Consider the following 19894-nt stretch of genomic DNA (forward strand, 5'->3'; position numbering starts at 1 on the left):
TTCTCAGGGACATTCAGCAATCCAGGTATCCCGCCTGCAGTAGACGGAATGTGGCAATGGAACGCTGGCTGCGCGTGTCATAATAGGCTCTGAGCCTTCATATACCTGCGCACAGCAGCAGCCACCTTCAGTCTGCTGCTGGACAGCCAGCAGCAGCAGCAGCAGGAGAGGTAATTAATCAGCAACCCTCCTGCTAAGGGTAGACAGCTGCTCGTTCCACCCCCCCCCCGCCTTAATTGGTTCTCCTCCCTTCCAACGGTGTTGAGGCGGGTGGGAACAGCCGGGGGTTGAGGGTACTGTGCTAAAAGAGGTGGAGTTATGCAGATCTAAAACGCGTGGATTGCAGCAGCAGCAAGCCGAAAAGTGCAGGCATGTGAGGGATCTAGAGGTTGACAGCATGTCTTCTTAACGGGAGTCCAGGTGGCCATCTCCACAAATGGACTTTTCAGAATCCTTGGGTGGCACCGTAGTCGGAAACCAATTCTGGTTATCGCTTCTCGGCCTTTTGGCTAAGATCAAGTGTAGTATCTGTTCTTATCAGTTTAATATCTGATACGTCCCCTATCTGGGGACCATATATTAAATGGATTTTTAGAACAGGGAGATGGAAAAAGAGCTTGCTCTGTCCACTCCACGCATTGACCTGGTATTGCAGTATCTCCAGGACCGGTGCACCCCTTCTTTAATGCAGTTTCTAAAATCAGAAAGAATTGAATTCAATGCTTTTTGTTCATTTTGCTTGTTTGTCGGATTTTGGGATGGACTCTTTGGCTTTGCTTTTCTTCTCCTCATTGGATTTTTCATGTTAAAAGTTGCAGAAGCCAGATGACAAGCTCATTTTGGTTCAACTTCAGCAACTGTGCATTGCATTGCCATGTAATGTAATGTAATGCAATGCTATCTATCTAGCTCTCCCTCTATACTTCCTTTTGGATAAACAGACATATTAGGCAAGCATTTTGGAGCTTTCACCTAAATAACTACAGGTGGTGAGATAAGCTGCACAATATAATTGACCTTTCAGTATATTGTTGCACACACACCATCTATTTAGCAAATGCCCTTGTTATCAACAGCAGCCTTTTAAACTCACCTGAGCTAACAGGTATGTGAGCTGGTTACTCTGCTGCGCTTAAAATTTCTTTTTTGGTTTGCTACAATGCCTTTTCTGAAACGTTGTCTCCCTCTGCTGGAACACTGACTTCTTTCATTTAATGCCTGCAGACTATAAAAGAGAAACCAACCCAAAAAGTTTGGTTGATTAGTCTGTGGCATTCTTTTAAACTGTTGCTTATGGCGGTCTCTGTGAGCTTCTCAGTGACATTCAGCCATCCAGGTATCCCGCCTGCAGTAGACGGAATGTGGCAATGGAACACTGGCTGCGCGTGTCATAATAGGCTCTGAGCCTTTATATACCTGCGCACAGCAGCAGCCACCTTCAGTCTGCTGCTGGACAGCCAGCAGCAGCAGCAGCAGGAGAGGTAATTAATCAGCAACCCTCCTGCTAAGGGTAGACAGCTGCTCGTTCCACCCCCCCCCCGCCTTAATTGGTTCTCCTCCCTTCCAACGGTGTTGAGGCGGGTGGGAACAGCCGGGGGTTGAGGGTACTGTGCTAAAAGAGGTGGAGTTATGCAGATCTAAAACGCGTGGATTGCAGCAGCAGCAAGCCGAAAAGTGCAGGCATGTGAGGGATCTAGAGGTTGACAGCATGTCTTCTTAACGGGAGTCCAGGTGGCCATCTCCACAAATGGACTTTTCAGAATCCTTGGGTGGCACCGTAGTCGGAAACCAATTCTGGTTATCGCTTCTTGGCCTTTTGGCTAAGATCAAGTGTAGTATCTGTTCTTATCAGTTTAATATCTGATACGTCCCCTATCTGGGGACCATATATTAAATGGATTTTTAGAACAGGGAGATGGAAAAAGAGCTTGCTCTGTCCACTCCACGCATTGACCTGGTATTGCAGTATCTCCAGGACCGGTGCACCCCTTCTTTAATGCAGTTTCTAAAATCAGAAAGAATTGAATTCAATGCTTTTTGTTCATTTTGCTTGTTTGTCGGATTTTGGGATGGACTCTTTGGCTTTGCTTTTCTTCTCCTCATTGGATTTTTCATGTTAAAAGTTGCAGAAGCCAGATGACAAGCTCATTTTGGTTCAACTTCAGCAACTGTGCATTGCATTGCCATGTAATGTAATGTAATGCAATGCTATCTATCTAGCTCTCCCTCTATACTTCCTTTTGGATAAACAGACATATTAGGCAAGCATTTTGGAGCTTTCACCTAAATAACTACAGGTGGTGAGATAAGCTGCACAATATAATTGACCTTTCAGTATATTGTTGCACACACACCATCTATTTAGCAAATGCCCTTGTTATCAACAGCAGCCTTTTAAACTCACCTGAGCTAACAGGTATGTGAGCTGGTTACTCTGCTGCGCTTAAAATTTCTTTTTTGGTTTGCTACAATGCCTTTTCTGAAACGTTGTCTCCCTCTGCTGGAACACTGACTTCTTTCATTTAATGCCTGCAGATTATAAAAGAGAAACCAACCCAAAAAGTTTGGTTGATTAGTCTGTGGCATTCTTTTAAACTGTTGCTTATGGCGGTCTCTGTGAGCTTCTCAGTGACATTCAGCCATCCAGGTATCCCGCCTGCAGTAGACGGAATGTGGCAATGGAACGCTGGCTGCGCGTGTCATAATAGGCTCTGAGCCTTTATATACCTGCGCACAGCAGCAGCCACCTTCAGTCTGCTGCTGGACAGCCAGCAGCAGCAGCAGGAGAGGTAATTAATCAGCAACCCTCCTGCTAAGGGTAGACAGCTGCTCGTTCCACCCCCCCCCCCCCGCCTTAATTGGTTCTCCTCCCTTCCAACGGTGTTGAGGCGGGTGGGAACAGCCGGGGGTTGTGGGTACTGTGCTAAAAGAGGTGGAGTTATGCAGATCTAAAACGCGTGGATTGCAGCAGCAGCAAGCCGAAAAGTGCAGGCATGTGAGGGATCTAGAGGTTGACAGCATGTCTTCTTAACGGGAGTCCAGGTGGCCATCTCCACAAATGGACTTTTCAGAATCCTTGGGTGGCACCGTAGTCGGAAACCAATTCTGGTTATCGCTTCTCGGCCTTTTGGCTAAGATCAAGTGTAGTATCTGTTCTTATCAGTTTAATATCTGATACGTCCCCTATCTGGGGACCATATATTAAATGGATTTTTAGAACAGGGAGATGGAAAAAGAGCTTGCTCTGTCCACTCCACGCATTGAACTGGTATTGCAGTATCTCCAGGACCGGTGCACCCCTTCTTTAATGCAGTTTCTAAAATCAGAAAGAATTGAATTCAATGCTTTTTGTTCATTTTGCTTGTTTGTCGGATTTTGGGATGGACTCTTTGGCTTTGCTTTTCTTCTCCTCATTGGATTTTTTATGTTAAAAGTTGCAGAAGCCAGATGACAAGCTCATTTTGGTTCAACTTCAGCAACTGTGCATTGCATTGCCATGTAATGTAATGTAATGCAATGCTATCTATCTAGCTCTCCCTCTATACTTCCTTTTGGATAAACAGACATATTAGGCAAGCATTTTGGAGCTTTCACCTAAATAACTACAGGTGGTGAGATAAGCTGCACAATATAATTGACCTTTCAGTATATTGTTGCACACACACCATCTATTTAGCAAATGCCCTTGTTATCAACAGCAGCCTTTTAAACTCACCTGAGCTAACAGGTATGTGAGCTGGTTACTCTGCTGCGCTTAAAATTTCTTTTTTGGTTTGCTACAATGCCTTTTCTGAAACGTTGTCTCCCTCTGCTGGAACACTGACTTCTTTCATTTAATGCCTGCAGACTATAAAAGAGAAACCAACCCAAAAAGTTTGGTTGATTAGTCTGTGGCATTCTTTTAAACTGTTGCTTATGGCGGTCTCTGTGAGCTTCTCAGTGACATTCAGCCATCCAGGTATCCCGCCTGCAGTAGACGGAATGTGGCAATGGAACGCTGGCTGCGTGTGTCATAATAGGCTCTGAGCCTTTATATACCTGCGCACAGCAGCAGCCACCTTCAGTCTGCTGCTGGACAGCCAGCAGCAGCAGCAGCAGGAGAGGTAATTAATCAGCAACCCTCCTGCTAAGGGTAGACAGCTGCTCGTTCCACCCCCCCCCCCGCCTTAATTGGTTCTCCTCCCTTCCAACGGTGTTGAGGCGGGTGGGAACAGCCGGGGGTTGAGGGTACTGTGCTAAAAGAGGTGGAGTTATGCAGATCTAAAACGCGTGGATTGCAGCAGCAGCAAGCCGAAAAGTGCAGGCATGTGAGGGATCTAGAGGTTGACAGCATGTCTTCTTAACGGGAGTCCAGGTGGCCATCTCCACAAATGGACTTTTCAGAATCCTTGGGTGGCACCGTAGTCGGAAACCAATTCTGGTTATCGCTTCTCGGCCTTTTGGCTAAGATCAAGTGTAGTATCTGTTCTTATCAGTTTAATATCTGATACGTCCCCTATCTGGGGACCATATATTAAATGGATTTTTAGAACAGGGAGATGGAAAAAGAGCTTGCTCTGTCCACTCCACGCATTGACCTGGTATTGCAGTATCTCCAGGACCGGTGCACCCCTTCTTTAATGCAGTTTCTAAAATCAGAAAGAATTGAATTCAATGCTTTTTGTTCATTTTGCTTGTTTGTCGGATTTTGGGATGGACTCTTTGGCTTTGCTTTTCTTCTCCTCATTGGATTTTTCATGTTAAAAGTTGCAGAAGCCAGATGACAAGCTCATTTTGGTTCAACTTCAGCAACTGTGCATTGCATTGCCATGTAATGTAATGTAATGCAATGCTATCTATCTAGCTCTCCCTCTATACTTCCTTTTGGATAAACAGACATATTAGGCAAGCATTTTGGAGCTTTCACCTAAATAACTACAGGTGGTGAGATAAGCTGCACAATATAATTGACCTTTCAGTATATTGTTGCACACACACCATCTATTTAGCAAATGCCCTTGTTATCAACAGCAGCCTTTTAAACTCACCTGAGCTAACAGGTATGTGAGCTGGTTACTCTGCTGCGCTTAAAATTTCTTTTTTGGTTTGCTACAATGCCTTTTCTGAAACGTTGTCTCCCTCTGCTGGAACACTGACTTCTTTCATTTAATGCCTGCAGACTATAAAAGAGAAACCAACCCAAAAAGTTTGGTTGATTAGTCTGTGGCATTCTTTTAAACTGTTGCTTATGGCGGTCTCTGTGAGCTTCTCAGTGACATTCAGCCATCCAGGTATCCCGCCTGCAGTAGACGGAATGTGGCAATGGAACGCTGGCTGCGCGTGTCATAATAGGCTCTGAGCCTTTATATACCTGCGCACAGCAGCAGCCACCTTCAGTCTGCTGCTGGACAGCCAGCAGCAGCAGCAGCAGGAGAGGTAATTAATCAGCAACCCTCCTGCTAAGGGTAGACAGCTGCTCGTTCCACCCCCCCCCCCGCCTTAATTGGTTCTCCTCCCTTCCAACGGTGTTGAGGCGGGTGGGAACAGCCGGGGGTTGAGGGTACTGTGCTAAAAGAGGTGGAGTTATGCAGATCTAAAACGCGTGGATTGCAGCAGCAGCAAGCCGAAAGTGCAGGCATGTGAGGGATCTAGAGGTTGACAGCATGTCTTCTTAACGGGAGTCCAGGTGGCCATCTCCACAAATGGACTTTTCAGAATCCTTGGGTGGCACCGTAGTCGGAAACCAATTCTGGTTATCGCTTCTCGGCCTTTTGGCTAAGATCAAGTGTAGTATCTGTTCTTATCAGTTTAATATCTGATACGTCCCCTATCTGGGGACCATATATTAAATGGATTTTTAGAACAGGGAGATGGAAAAAGAGCTTGCTCTGTCCACTCCACGCATTGACCTGGTATTGCAGTATCTCCAGGACCGGTGCACCCCTTCTTTAATGCAGTTTCTAAAATCAGAAAGAATTGAATTCAATGCTTTTTGTTCATTTTGCTTGTTTGTCGGATTTTGGGATGGACTCTTTGGCTTTGCTTTTCTTCTCCTCATTGGATTTTTCATGTTAAAAGTTGCAGAAGCCAGATGACAAGCTCATTTTGGTTCAACTTCAGCAACTGTGCATTGCATTGCCATGTAATGTAATGTAATGCAATGCTATCTATCTAGCTCTCCCTCTATACTTCCTTTTGGATAAACAGACATATTAGGCAAGCATTTTGGAGCTTTCACCTAAATAACTACAGGTGGTGAGATAAGCTGCACAATATAATTGACCTTTCAGTATATTGTTGCACACACACCATCTATTTAGCAAATGCCCTTGTTATCAACAGCAGCCTTTTAAACTCACCTGAGCTAACAGGTATGTGAGCTGGTTACTCTGCTGCGCTTAAAATTTCTTTTTTGGTTTGCTACAATGCCTTTTCTGAAACGTTGTCTCCCTCTGCTGGAACACTGACTTCTTTCATTTAATGCCTGCAGACTATAAAAGAGAAACCAACCCAAAAAGTTTGGTTGATTAGTCTGTGGCATTCTTTTAAACTGTTGCTTATGGCGGTCTCTGTGAGCTTCTCAGTGACATTCAGCCATCCAGGTATCCCGCCTGCAGTAGACGGAATGTGGCAATGGAACGCTGGCTGCGCGTGTCATAATAGGCTCTGAGCCTTTATATACCTGCGCACAGCAGCAGCCACCTTCAGTCTGCTGCTGGACAGCCAGCAGCAGCAGCAGGAGAGGTAATTAATCAGCAACCCTCCTGCTAAGGGTAGACAGCTGCTCGTTCCACCCCCCCCCCGCCTTAATTGGTTCTCCTCCCTTCCAACGGTGTTGAGGCGGGTGGGAACAGCCGGGGGTTGTGGGTACTGTGCTAAAAGAGGTGGAGTTATGCAGATCTAAAACGCGTGGATTGCAGCAGCAGCAAGCCGAAAAGTGCAGGCATGTGAGGGATCTAGAGGTTGACAGCATGTCTTCTTAACGGGAGTCCAGGTGGCCATCTCCACAAATGGACTTTTCAGAATCCTTGGGTGGCACCGTAGTCGGAAACCAATTCTGGTTATCGCTTCTCGGCCTTTTGGCTAAGATCAAGTGTAGTATCTGTTCTTATCAGTTTAATATCTGATACGTCCCCTATCTGGGGACCATATATTAAATGGATTTTTAGAACAGGGAGATGGAAAAAGAGCTTGCTCTGTCCACTCCACGCATTGAACTGGTATTGCAGTATCTCCAGGACCGGTGCACCCCTTCTTTAATGCAGTTTCTAAAATCAGAAAGAATTGAATTCAATGCTTTTTGTTCATTTTGCTTGTTTGTCGGATTTTGGGATGGACTCTTTGGCTTTGCTTTTCTTCTCCTCATTGGATTTTTCATGTTAAAAGTTGCAGAAGCCAGATGACAAGCTCATTTTGGTTCAACTTCAGCAACTGTGCATTGCATTGCCATGTAATGTAATGTAATGCAATGCTATCTATCTAGCTCTCCCTCTATACTTCCTTTTGGATAAACAGACATATTAGGCAAGCATTTTGGAGCTTTCACCTAAATAACTACAGGTGGTGAGATAAGCTGCACAATATAATTGACCTTTCAGTATATTGTTGCACACACACCATCTATTTAGCAAATGCCCTTGTTATCAACAGCAGCCTTTTAAACTCACCTGAGCTAACAGGTATGTGAGCTGGTTACTCTGCTGCGCTTAAAATTTCTTTTTTGGTTTGCTACAATGCCTTTTCTGAAACGTTGTCTCCCTCTGCTGGAACACTGACTTCTTTCATTTAATGCCTGCAGACTATAAAAGAGAAACCAACCCAAAAAGTTTGGTTGATTAGTCTGTGGCATTCTTTTAAACTGTTGCTTATGGCGGTCTCTGTGAGCTTCTCAGTGACATTCAGCCATCCAGGTATCCCGCCTGCAGTAGACGGAATGTGGCAATGGAACGCTGGCTGCGTGTGTCATAATAGGCTCTGAGCCTTTATATACCTGCGCACAGCAGCAGCCACCTTCAGTCTGCTGCTGGACAGCCAGCAGCAGCAGCAGCAGGAGAGGTAATTAATCAGCAACCCTCCTGCTAAGGGTAGACAGCTGCTCGTTCCACCCCCCCCCCCCCGCCTTAATTGGTTCTCCTCCCTTCCAACGGTGTTGAGGCGGGTGGGAACAGCCGGGGGTTGAGGGTACTGTGCTAAAAGAGGTGGAGTTATGCAGATCTAAAACGCGTGGATTGCAGCAGCAGCAAGCCGAAAAGTGCAGGCATGTGAGGGATCTAGAGGTTGACAGCATGTCTTCTTAACGGGAGTCCAGGTGGCCATCTCCACAAATGGACTTTTCAGAATCCTTGGGTGGCACCGTAGTCGGAAACCAATTCTGGTTATCGCTTCTCGGCCTTTTGGCTAAGATCAAGTGTAGTATCTGTTCTTATCAGTTTAATATCTGATACGTCCCCTATCTGGGGACCATATATTAAATGGATTTTTAGAACAGGGAGATGGAAAAAGAGCTTGCTCTGTCCACTCCACGCATTGACCTGGTATTGCAGTATCTCCAGGACCGGTGCACCCCTTCTTTAATGCAGTTTCTAAAATCAGAAAGAATTGAATTCAATGCTTTTTGTTCATTTTGCTTGTTTGTCGGATTTTGGGATGGACTCTTTGGCTTTGCTTTTCTTCTCCTCATTGGATTTTTCATGTTAAAAGTTGCAGAAGCCAGATGACAAGCTCATTTTGGTTCAACTTCAGCAACTGTGCATTGCATTGCCATGTAATGTAATGTAATGCAATGCTATCTATCTAGCTCTCCCTCTATACTTCCTTTTGGATAAACAGACATATTAGGCAAGCATTTTGGAGCTTTCACCTAAATAACTACAGGTGGTGAGATAAGCTGCACAATATAATTGACCTTTCAGTATATTGTTGCACACACACCATCTATTTAGCAAATGCCCTTGTTATCAACAGCAGCCTTTTAAACTCACCTGAGCTAACAGGTATGTGAGCTGGTTACTCTGCTGCGCTTAAAATTTCTTTTTTGGTTTGCTACAATGCCTTTTCTGAAACGTTGTCTCCCTCTGCTGGAACACTGACTTCTTTCATTTAATGCCTGCAGACTATAAAAGAGAAACCAACCCAAAAAGTTTGGTTGATTAGTCTGTGGCATTCTTTTAAACTGTTGCTTATGGCGGTCTCTGTGAGCTTCTCAGTGACATTCAGCCATCCAGGTATCCCGCCTGCAGTAGACGGAATGTGGCAATGGAACGCTGGCTGCGCGTGTCATAATAGGCTCTGAGCCTTTATATACCTGCGCACAGCAGCAGCCACCTTCAGTCTGCTGCTGGACAGCCAGCAGCAGCAGCAGCAGGAGAGGTAATTAATCAGCAACCCTCCTGCTAAGGGTAGACAGCTGCTCGTTCCACCCCCCCCCCCGCCTTAATTGGTTCTCCTCCCTTCCAACGGTGTTGAGGCGGGTGGGAACAGCCGGGGGTTGAGGGTACTGTGCTAAAAGAGGTGGAGTTATGCAGATCTAAAACGCGTGGATTGCAGCAGCAGCAAGCCGAAAGTGCAGGCATGTGAGGGATCTAGAGGTTGACAGCATGTCTTCTTAACGGGAGTCCAGGTGGCCATCTCCACAAATGGACTTTTCAGAATCCTTGGGTGGCACCGTAGTCGGAAACCAATTCTGGTTATCGCTTCTCGGCCTTTTGGCTAAGATCAAGTGTAGTATCTGTTCTTATCAGTTTAATATCTGATACGTCCCCTATATGGGGACCATATATTAAATGGATTTTTAGAACAGGGAGATGGAAAAAGAGCTTGCTCTGTCCACTCCACGCATTGACCTGGTATTGCAGTATCTCCAGGACCGGTGCACCCCTTCTTTAATGCAGTTTCTAAAATCAGAAAGAATTGAATTCAATGCTTTTTGTTCATTTTGCTTGTTTGTCGGATTTTGGGATGGACTCTTTGGCTTTGCTTTTCTTCTCCTCATTGGATTTTTCATGTTAAAAGTTGCAGAAGCCAGATGACAAGCTCATTTTGGTTCAACTTCAGCAACTGTGCATTGCATTGCCATGTAATGTAATGTAATGCAATGCTATCTATCTAGCTCTCCCTCTATACTTCCTTTTGGATAAACAGACATATTAGGCAAGCATTTTGGAGCTTTCACCTAAATAACTACAGGTGGTGAGATAAGCTGCACAATATAATTGACCTTTCAGTATATTGTTGCACACACACCATCTATTTAGCAAATGCCCTTGTTATCAACAGCAGCCTTTTAAACTCACCTGAGCTAACAGGTATGTGAGCTGGTTACTCTGCTGCGCTTAAAATTTCTTTTTTGGTTTGCTACAATGCCTTTTCTGAAACGTTGTCTCCCTCTGCTGGAACACTGACTTCTTTCATTTAATGCCTGCAGACTATAAAAGAGAAACCAACCCAAAAAGTTTGGTTGATTAGTCTGTGGCATTCTTTTAAACTGTTGCTTATGGCGGTCTCTGTGAGCTTCTCAGTGACATTCAGCCATCCAGGTATCCCGCCTGCAGTAGACGGAATGTGGCAATGGAACGCTGGCTGCGCGTGTCATAATAGGCTCTGAGCCTTTATATACCTGCGCACAGCAGCAGCCACCTTCAGTCTGCTGCTGGACAGCCAGCAGCAGCAGCAGCAGGAGAGGTAATTAATCAGCAACCCTCCTGCTAAGGGTAGACAGCTGCTCGTTCCACCCCCCCCCCCGCCTTAATTGGTTCTCCTCCCTTCCAACGGTGTTGAGGCGGGTGGGAACAGCCGGGGGTTGAGGGTACTGTGCTAAAAGAGGTGGAGTTATGCAGATCTACAACGCGTGGATTGCAGCAGCAGCAAGCCGAAAAGTGCAGGCATGTGAGGGATCTAGAGTTTGACAGCATGTCTTCTTAACGGGAGTCCAGGTGGCCATCTCCACAAATGGACTTTTCAGAATCCTTGGGTGGCACCGTAGTCGGAAACCAATTCTGGTTATCGCTTCTCGGCCTTTTGGCTAAGATCAAGTGTAGTATCTGTTCTTATCAGTTTAATATCTGATACGTCCCCTATCTGGGGACCATATATTAAATGGATTTTTAGAACAGGGAGATGGAAAAAGAGCTTGCTCTGTCCACTCCACGCATTGACCTGGTATTGCAGTATCTCCAGGACCGGTGCACCCCTTCTTTAATGCAGTTTCTAAAATCAGAAAGAATTGAATTCAATGCTTTTTGTTCATTTTGCTTGTTTGTCGGATTTTGGGATGGACTCTTTGGCTTTGCTTTTCTTCTCCTCATTGGATTTTTCATGTTAAAAGTTGCAGAAGCCAGATGACAAGCTCATTTTGGTTCAACTTCAGCAACTGTGCATTGCATTGCCATGTAATGTAATGTAATGCAATGCTATCTATCTAGCTCTCCCTCTATACTTCCTTTTGGATAAACAGACATATTAGGCAAGCATTTTGGAGCTTTCACCTAAATAACTACAGGTGGTGAGATAAGCTGCACAATATAATTGACCTTTCAGTATATTGTTGCACACACACCATCTATTTAGCAAATGCCCTTGTTATCAACAGCAGCCTTTTAAACTCACCTGAGCTAACAGGTATGTGAGCTGGTTACTCTGCTGCGCTTAAAATTTCTTTTTTGGTTTGCTACAATGCCTTTTCTGAAACGTTGTCTCCCTCTGCTGGAACACTGACTTCTTTCATTTAATGCCTGCAGACTATAAAAGAGAAACCAACCCAAAAAGTTTGGTTGATTAGTCTGTGGCATTCTTTTAAACTGTTGCTTATGGCGGTCTCTGTGAGCTTCTCAGTGACATTCAGCCATCCAGGTATCCCGCCTGCAGTAGACGGAATGTGGCAATGGAACGCTGGCTGCGCGTGTCATATTAGGCTCTGAGCCTTTATATACCTGCACACAGCAGCAGCCACCTTCAGTCTGCTGCTGGACAGCCAGCAGCAGCAGCAGCAGGAGAGGTAATTAATCAGCAACCCTCCTGCTAAGGGTAGACAGCTGCTCGTTCCACCCCCCCCCCCGCCTTAATTGGTTCTCCTCCCTTCCAACGGTGTTGAGGCGGGTGGGAACAGCCGGGGGTTGAGGGTACTGTGCTAAAAGAGGTGGAGTTATGCAGATCTAAAACGCGTGGATTGCAGCAGCAGCAAGCCGAAAAGTGCAGGCATGTGAGGGATCTAGAGGTTGACAGCATGTCTTCTTAACGGGAGTCCAGGTGGCCATCTCCACAAATGGACTTTTCAGAATCCTTGGGTGGCACCGTAGTCGGAAACCAATTCTGGTTATCGCTTCTCGGCCTTTTGGCTAAGATCAAGTGTAGTATCTGTTCTTATCAGTTTAATATCTGATACGTCCCCTATCTGGGGACCATATATTAAATGGATTTTTAGAACAGGGAGATGGAAAAAGAGCTTGCTCTGTCCACTCCACGCATTGACCTGGTATTGCAGTATCTCCAGGACCGGTGCACCCCTTCTTTAATGCAGTTTCTAAAATCAGAAAGAATTGAATTCAATGCTTTTTGTTCATTTTGCTTGTTTGTCGGATTTTGGGATGGACTCTTTGGCTTTGCTTTTCTTCTCCTCATTGGATTTTTCATGTTAAAAGTTGCAGAAGCCAGATGACAAGCTCATTTTGGTTCAACTTCAGCAACTGTGCATTGCATTGCCATGTAATGTAATGTAATGCAATGCTATCTATCTAGCTCTCCCTCTATACTTCCTTTTGGATAAACAGACATATTAGGCAAGCATTTTGGAGCTTTCACCTAAATAACTACAGGTGGTGAGATAAGCTGCACAATATAATTGACCTTTCAGTATATTGTTGCACACACACCATCTATTTAGCAAATGCCCTTGTTATCAACAGCAGCCTTTTAAACTCACCTGAGCTAACAGGTATGTGAGCTGGTTACTCTGCTGCGCTTAAAATTTCTTTTTTGGTTTGCTACAATGCCTTTTCTGAAACGTTGTCTCCCTCTGCTGGAACACTGACTTCTTTCATTTAATGCCTGCAGACTATAAAAGAGAAACCAACCCAAAAAGTTTGGTTGATTAGTCTGTGGCATTCTTTTAAACTGTTGCTTATGGCGGTCTCTGTGAGCTTCTCAGTGACATTCAGCCATCCAGGTATCCCGCCTGCAGTAGACGGAATGTGGCAATGGAACGCTGGCTGCGCGTGTCATAATAGGCTCTGAGCCTTTATATACCTGCGCACAGCAGCAGCCACCTTCAGTCTGCTGCTGGACAGCCAGCAGCAGCAGCAGCAGGAGAGGTAATTAATCAGCAACCCTCCTGCTAAGGGTAGACAGCTGCTCGTTCCACCCCCCCCCCCCCGCCTTAATTGGCTCTCCTCCCTTCCAACGGTGTTGAGGCGGGTGGGAACAGCCGGGGGTTGAGGGTACTGTGCTAAAAGAGGTGGAGTTAATCAGATCTAAAACGCGTGGATTGCAGCAGCAGCAAGCCGAAAAGTGCAGGCATGTGAGGGATCTAGAGGTTGACAGCATGTCTTCTTAACGGGAGTCCAGGTGGCCATCTCCACAAATGGACTTTTCAGAATCCTTGGGTGGCACCGTAGTCGGAAACCAATTCTGGTTATTGCTTCTCGGCCTTTTGGCTAAGATCAAGTGTAGTATCTGTTCTTATCAGTTTAATATCTGATACGTCCCCTATCTGGGGACCATATATTAAATGGATTTTTAGAACAGGGAGATGGAAAAAGAGCTTGCTCTGTCCACTCCACGCATTGACCTGGTATTGCAGTATCTCCAGGACCGGTGCACCCCTTCTTTAATGCAGTTTCTAAAATCAGAAAGAATTGAATTCAATGCTTTTTGTTCATTTTGCTTGTTTGTCGGATTTTGGGATGGACTCTTTGGCTTTGCTTTTCTTCTCCTCATTGGATTTTTCATGTTAAAAGTTGCAGAAGCCAGATGACAAGCTCATTTTGGTTCAACTTCAGCAACTGTGCATTGCATTGCCATGTAATGTAATGTAATGCAATGCTATCTATCTAGCTCTCCCTCTATACTTCCTTTTGGATAAACATACATATTAGGCAAGCATTTTGGAGCTTTCACCTAAATAACTACAGGTGGTGAGATAAGCTGCACAATATAATTGACCTTTCAGTATATTGTTGCACACACACCATCTATTTAGCAAATGCCCTTGTTATCAACAGCAGCCTTTTAAACTCACCTGAGCTAACAGGTATGTGAGCTGGTTACTCTGCTGCGCTTAAAATTTCTTTTTTGGTTTGCTACAATGCCTTTTCTGAAACGTTGTCTCCCTCTGCTGGAACACTGACTTCTTTCATTTAATGCCTGCAGACTACAAAAGAGAAACCAACCCAAAAAGTTTGGTTGATTAGTCTGTGGCATTCTTTTAAACTGTTGCTTATGGCGGTCTCTGTGAGCTTCTCAGTGACATTCAGCCATCCAGGTATCCCGCCTGCAGTAGACGGAATGTGGCAATGGAACGCTGGCTGCGCGTGTCATAATAGGCTCTGAGCCTTTATATACCTGCGCACAGCAGCAGCCACCTTCAGTCTGCTGCTGGACAGCCAGCAGCAGCAGCAGCAGGAGAGGTAATTAATCAGCAACCCTCCTGCTAAGGGTAGACAGCTGCTCGTTCCACCCCCCCCCCCCGCCTTAATTGGTTCTCCTCCCTTCCAACGGTGTTGAGGCGGGTGGGAACAGCCGGGGGTTGAGGGTACTGTGCTAAAAGAGGTGGAGTTATGCAGACCTAAAACGCGTGGATTGCAGCAGCAGCAAGCCGAAAAGTGCAGGCATGTGAAGGATCTAGAGGTTGACAGCATGTCTTCTTAACGGGAGTCCAGGTGGCCATCTCCACAAATGGACTTTTCAGAATCCTTGGGTGGCACCGTAGTCGGAAACCAATTCTGGTTATCGCTTCTCGGCCTTTTGGCTAAGATCAAGTGTAGTATCTGTTCTTATCAGTTTAATATCTGATACGTCCCCTATCTGGGGACCATATATTAAATGGATTTTTAGAACAGGGAGATGGAAAAAGAGCTTGCTCTGTCCACTCCACGCATTGACCTGGTATTGCAGTATCTCCAGGACCGGTGCACCCCTTCTTTAATGCAGTTTCTAAAATCAGAAAGAATTGAATTCAATGCTTTTTGTTCATTTTGCTTGTTTGTCGGATTTTGGGATGGACTCTTTGGCTTTGCTTTTCTTCTCCTCATTGGATTTTTCATGTTAAAAGTTGCAGAAGCCAGATGACAAGCTCATTTTGGTTCAACTTCAGCAACTGTGCATTGCATTGCCATGTAATGTAATGTAATGCAATGCTATCTATCTAGCTCTCCCTCTATACTTCCTTTTGGATAAACAGACATATTAGGCAAGCATTTTGGAGCTTTCACCTAAATAACTACAGGTGGTGAGATAAGCTGCACAATATAATTGACCTTTCAGTATATTGTTGCACACACACCATCTATTTAGCAAATGCCCTTGTTATCAACAGCAGCCTTTTAAACTCACCTGAGCTAACAGGTATGTGAGCTGGTTACTCTGCTGCGCTTAAAATTTCTTTTTTGGTTTGCTACAATGCCTTTTCTGAAACGTTGTCTCCCTCTGCTGGAACACTGACTTCTTTCATTTAATGCCTGCAGACTATAAAAGAGAAACCAACCCAAAAAGTTTGGTTGATTAGTCTGTGGCATTCTTTTAAACTGTTGCTTATGGCGGTCTCTGTGAGCTTCTCAGTGACATTCAGCCATCCAGGTATCCCGCCTGCAGTAGACGGAATGTGGCAATGGAACGCTGGCTGCGCGTGTCATAATAGGCTCTGAGCCTTTATATACCTGCGCACAGCAGCAGCCACCTTCAGTCTGCTGCTGGACAGCCAGCAGCAGCAGCAGCAGGAGAGGTAATTAATCAGCAACCCTCCTGCTAAGGGTAGACAGCTGCTCGTTCCACCCCCCCCCGCCTTAATTGGTTCTCCTCCCTTCCAACGGTGTTGAGGCGGGTGGGAACAGCCGGGGGTTGAGGGTACTGTGCTAAAAGAGGTGGAGTTATGCAGATCTAAAACGCGTGGATTGCAGCAGCAGCAAGCCGAAAAGTGCAGGCATGTGAGGGATCTAGAGGTTGACAGCATGTCTTCTTAACGGGAGTCCAGGTGGCCATCTCCACAAATGGACTTTTCAGAATCCTTGGGTGGCACCGTAGTCGGAAACCAATTCTGGTTATCGCTTCTCGGCCTTTTGGCTAAGATCAAGTGTAGTATCTGTTCTTATCAGTTTAATATCTGATACGTCCCCTATCTGGGGACCATATATTAAATGGATTTTTAGAACAGGGAGATGGAAAAAGAGCTTGCTCTGTCCACTCCACGCATTGACCTGGTATTGCAGTATCTCCAGGACCGGTGCACCCCTTCTTTAATGCAGTTTCTAAAATCAGAAAGAATTGAATTCAATGCTTTTTGTTCATTTTGCTTGTTTGTCGGATTTTGGGATGGACTCTTTGGCTTTGCTTTTCTTCTCCTCATTGGATTTTTCATGTTAAAAGTTGCAGAAGCCAGATGACAAGCTCATTTTGGTTCAACTTCAGCAACTGTGCATTGCATTGCCATGTAATGTAATGTAATGCAATGCTATCTATCTAGCTCTCCCTCTATACTTCCTTTTGGATAAACAGACATATTAGGCAAGCATTTTGGAGCTTTCACCTAAATAACTACAGGTGGTGAGATAAGCTGCACAATATAATTGAACTTTCAGTATATTGTTGCACACACACCATCTATTTAGCAAATGCCCTTGTTATCAACAGCAGCCTTTTAAACTCACCTGAGCTAACAGGTATGTGAGCTGGTTACTCTGCTGCGCTTAAAATTTCTTTTTTGGTTTGCTACAATGCCTTTTCTGAAACGTTGTCTCCCTCTGCTGGAACACTGACTTCTTTCATTTAATGCCTGCAGACTATAAAAGAGAAACCAACCCAAAAAGTTTGGTTGATTAGTCTGTGACATTCTTTTAAACTGTTGCTTATGGTGGTCTCTGTGAGCTTCTCAGTGACATTCAGCCATCCAGGTATCCCGCCTGCAGTAGACGGAATGTGGCAATGGAACGCTGGCTGCGCGTGTCATAATAGGCTCTGAGCCTTTATATACCTGCGCACAGCAGCAGCCACCTTCAGTCTGCTGCTGGACAGCCAGCAGCAGCAGCAGCAGGAGAGGTAATTAATCAGCAACCCTCCTGCTAAGGGTAGACAGCTGCTCGTTCCACCCCCCCCCGCCTTAATTGGTTCTCCTCCCTTCCAACGGTGTTGAGGCGGGTGGGAACAGCCGGGGGTTGAGGGTACTGTGCTAAAAGAGGTGGAGTTATGCAGATCTAAAACGCGTGGATTGCAGCAGCAGCAAGCCGAAAAGTGCAGGCATGTGAGGGATCTAGAGGTTGACAGCATGTCTTCTTAACGGGAGTCCAGGTGGCCATCTCCACAAATGGACTTTTCAGAATCCTTGGGTGGCACCGTAGTCGGAAACCAATTCTGGTTATCGCTTCTCGGCCTTTTGGCTAAGATCAAGTGTAGTATCTGTTCTTATCAGTTTAATATCTGATACGTCCCCTATCTGGGGACCATATATTAAATGGATTTTTAGAACAGGGAGATGGAAAAAGAGCTTGCTCTGTCCACTCCACGCATTGACCTGGTATTGCAGTATCTCCAGGACCGGTGCACCCCTTCTTTAATGCAGTTTCTAAAATCAGAAAGAATTGAATTCAATGCTTTTTGTTCATTTTGCTTGTTTGTCGGATTTTGGGATGGACTCTTTGGCTTTGCTTTTCTTCTCCTCATTGGATTTTTCATGTTAAAAGTTGCAGAAGCCAGATGACAAGCTCATTTTGGTTCAACTTCAGCAACTGTGCATTGCATTGCCATGTAATGTAATGTAATGCAATGCTATCTATCTAGCTCTCCCTCTATACTTCCTTTTGGATAAACAGACATATTAGGCAAGCATTTTGGAGCTTTCACCTAAATAACTACAGGTGGTGAGATAAGCTGCACAATATAATTGACCTTTCAGTATATTGTTGCACACACACCATCTATTTAGCAAATGCCCTTGTTATCAACAGCAGCCTTTTAAACTCACCTGAGCTAACAGGTATGTGAGCTGGTTACTCTGCTGCGCTTAAAATTTCTTTTTTGGTTTGCTACAATGCCTTTTCTGAAACGTTGTCTCCCTCTGCTGGAACACTGACTTCTTTCATTTAATGCCTGCAGACTATAAAAGAGAAACCAACCCAAAAAGTTTGGTTGATTAGTCTGTGGCATTCTTTTAAACTGTTGCTTATGGCGGTCTCTGTGAGCTTCTCAGTGACATTCAGCCATCCAGGTATCCCGCCTGCAGTAGACGGAATGTGGCAATGGAACGCTGGCTGCGCGTGTCATAATAGGCTCTGAGCCTTTATATACCTGCGCACAGCAGCAGCCACCTTCAGTCTGCTGCTGGACAGCCAGCAGCAGCAGCAGCAGGAGAGGTAATTAATCAGCAACCCTCCTGCTAAGGGTAGACAGCTGCTCGTTCCACCCCCCCCCCGCCTTAATTGGTTCTCCTCCCTTCCAACGGTGTTGAGGCGGGTGGGAACAGCCGGGGGTTGAGGGTACTGTGCTAAAAGAGGTGGAGTTATGCAGATCTAAAACGCGTGGATTGCAGCAGCAGCAAGCCGAAAAGTGCAGGCATGTGAGGGATCTAGAGGTTGACAGCATGTCTTCTTAACGGGAGTCCAGGTGGCCATCTCCACAAATGGACTTTTCAGAATCCTTGGGTGGCACCGTAGTCGGAAACCAATTCTGGTTATCGCTTCTCGGCCTTTTGGCTAAGATCAAGTGTAGTATCTGTTCTTATCAGTTTAATATCTGATACGTCCCCTATCTGGGGACCATATATTAAATGGATTTTTAGAACAGGGAGATGGAAAAAGAGCTTGCTCTGTCCACTCCACGCATTGACCTGGTATTGCAGTATCTCCAGGACCGGTGCACCCCTTCTTTAATGCAGTTTCTAAAATCAGAAAGAATTGAATTCAATGCTTTTTGTTCATTTTGCTTGTTTGTCGGATTTTGGGATGGACTCTTTGGCTTTGCTTTTCTTCTCCTCATTGGATTTTTCATGTTAAAAGTTGCAGAAGCCAGATGACAAGCTCATTTTGGTTCAACTTCAGCAACTGTGCATTGCATTGCCATGTAATGTAATGTAATGCAATGCTATCTATCTAGCTCTCCCTCTATACTTCCTTTTGGATAAACAGACATATTAGGCAAGCATTTTGGAGCTTTCACCTAAATAACTACAGGTGGTGAGATAAGCTGCACAATATAATTGACCTTTCAGTATATTGTTGCACACACACCATCTATTTAGCAAATGCCCTTGTTATCAACAGCAGCCTTTTAAACTCACCTGAGCTAACAGGTATGTGAGCTGGTTACTCTGCTGCGCTTAAAATTTCTTTTTTGGTTTGCTACAATGCCTTTTCTGAAACGTTGTCTCCCTCTGCTGGAACACTGACTTCTTTCATTTAATGCCTGCAGACTATAAAAGAGAAACCAACCCAAAAAGTTTGGTTGATTAGTCTGTGGCATTCTTTTAAACTGTTGCTTATGGCGGTCTCTGTGAGCTTCTCAGTGACATTCAGCCATCCAGGTATCCCGCCTGCAGTAGACGGAATGTGGCAATGGAACGCTGGCTGCGCGTGTCATAATAGGCTCTGAGCCTTTATATACCTGCGCACAGCAGCAGCCACCTTCAGTCTGCTGCTGGACAGCCAGCAGCAGCAGCAGCAGGAGAGGTAATTAATCAGCAACCCTCCTGCTAAGGGTAGACAGCTGCTCGTTCCACCCC

The 19894-nt window shown here is 45.2% G+C and overlaps 15 non-coding genes across 15 annotated transcripts; all 15 read left to right on the forward strand.

The window, feature by feature from the left end:
• The first annotated feature begins 489 nt into the window (after positions 1-489).
• LOC141217019 (U2 spliceosomal RNA) lies at positions 490-680 on the forward strand. Its single transcript, XR_012285897.1, has one exon. It is a non-coding gene; the product is annotated as a U2 spliceosomal RNA (small nuclear RNA).
• A 1120-nt stretch (positions 681-1800) lies between these two features.
• Positions 1801-1991, forward strand: LOC141216278 (U2 spliceosomal RNA). The gene has a single exon (XR_012285318.1). It is a non-coding gene; the product is annotated as a U2 spliceosomal RNA (small nuclear RNA).
• A 1120-nt stretch (positions 1992-3111) lies between these two features.
• LOC141216566 (U2 spliceosomal RNA) lies at positions 3112-3302 on the forward strand. The gene has a single exon (XR_012285594.1). It is a non-coding gene; the product is annotated as a U2 spliceosomal RNA (small nuclear RNA).
• A 1121-nt stretch (positions 3303-4423) lies between these two features.
• On the forward strand, positions 4424-4614 carry LOC141217020 (U2 spliceosomal RNA). Its single transcript, XR_012285898.1, has one exon. It is a non-coding gene; the product is annotated as a U2 spliceosomal RNA (small nuclear RNA).
• A 1120-nt stretch (positions 4615-5734) lies between these two features.
• Positions 5735-5925, forward strand: LOC141217021 (U2 spliceosomal RNA). Its single transcript, XR_012285899.1, has one exon. It is a non-coding gene; the product is annotated as a U2 spliceosomal RNA (small nuclear RNA).
• A 1117-nt stretch (positions 5926-7042) lies between these two features.
• On the forward strand, positions 7043-7233 carry LOC141216568 (U2 spliceosomal RNA). The gene has a single exon (XR_012285596.1). It is a non-coding gene; the product is annotated as a U2 spliceosomal RNA (small nuclear RNA).
• Positions 7234-8356: 1123 nt separating this feature from the next.
• Positions 8357-8547, forward strand: LOC141217022 (U2 spliceosomal RNA). Its single transcript, XR_012285900.1, has one exon. It is a non-coding gene; the product is annotated as a U2 spliceosomal RNA (small nuclear RNA).
• A 1120-nt stretch (positions 8548-9667) lies between these two features.
• On the forward strand, positions 9668-9858 carry LOC141216298 (U2 spliceosomal RNA). Its single transcript, XR_012285336.1, has one exon. It is a non-coding gene; the product is annotated as a U2 spliceosomal RNA (small nuclear RNA).
• A 1121-nt stretch (positions 9859-10979) lies between these two features.
• Positions 10980-11170, forward strand: LOC141217024 (U2 spliceosomal RNA). The gene has a single exon (XR_012285901.1). It is a non-coding gene; the product is annotated as a U2 spliceosomal RNA (small nuclear RNA).
• Positions 11171-12291: 1121 nt separating this feature from the next.
• Positions 12292-12482, forward strand: LOC141217025 (U2 spliceosomal RNA). Its single transcript, XR_012285902.1, has one exon. It is a non-coding gene; the product is annotated as a U2 spliceosomal RNA (small nuclear RNA).
• A 1123-nt stretch (positions 12483-13605) lies between these two features.
• On the forward strand, positions 13606-13796 carry LOC141216319 (U2 spliceosomal RNA). The gene has a single exon (XR_012285356.1). It is a non-coding gene; the product is annotated as a U2 spliceosomal RNA (small nuclear RNA).
• A 1122-nt stretch (positions 13797-14918) lies between these two features.
• Positions 14919-15109, forward strand: LOC141217026 (U2 spliceosomal RNA). The gene has a single exon (XR_012285903.1). It is a non-coding gene; the product is annotated as a U2 spliceosomal RNA (small nuclear RNA).
• A 1119-nt stretch (positions 15110-16228) lies between these two features.
• Positions 16229-16419, forward strand: LOC141217027 (U2 spliceosomal RNA). The gene has a single exon (XR_012285904.1). It is a non-coding gene; the product is annotated as a U2 spliceosomal RNA (small nuclear RNA).
• Positions 16420-17538: 1119 nt separating this feature from the next.
• LOC141217028 (U2 spliceosomal RNA) lies at positions 17539-17729 on the forward strand. The gene has a single exon (XR_012285905.1). It is a non-coding gene; the product is annotated as a U2 spliceosomal RNA (small nuclear RNA).
• Positions 17730-18849: 1120 nt separating this feature from the next.
• Positions 18850-19040, forward strand: LOC141217029 (U2 spliceosomal RNA). The gene has a single exon (XR_012285906.1). It is a non-coding gene; the product is annotated as a U2 spliceosomal RNA (small nuclear RNA).
• Positions 19041-19894: the final 854 nt, after the last annotated feature.

The sequence above is a fragment of the Phyllobates terribilis genome, unplaced genomic scaffold (genome assembly GCF_046119375.1).
Source record: "Phyllobates terribilis strain yellow unplaced genomic scaffold, ASM4611937v1 Scaffold_236__1_contigs__length_3049075, whole genome shotgun sequence".
Lineage (NCBI taxonomy): Eukaryota > Metazoa > Chordata > Amphibia > Anura > Dendrobatidae > Phyllobates > Phyllobates terribilis.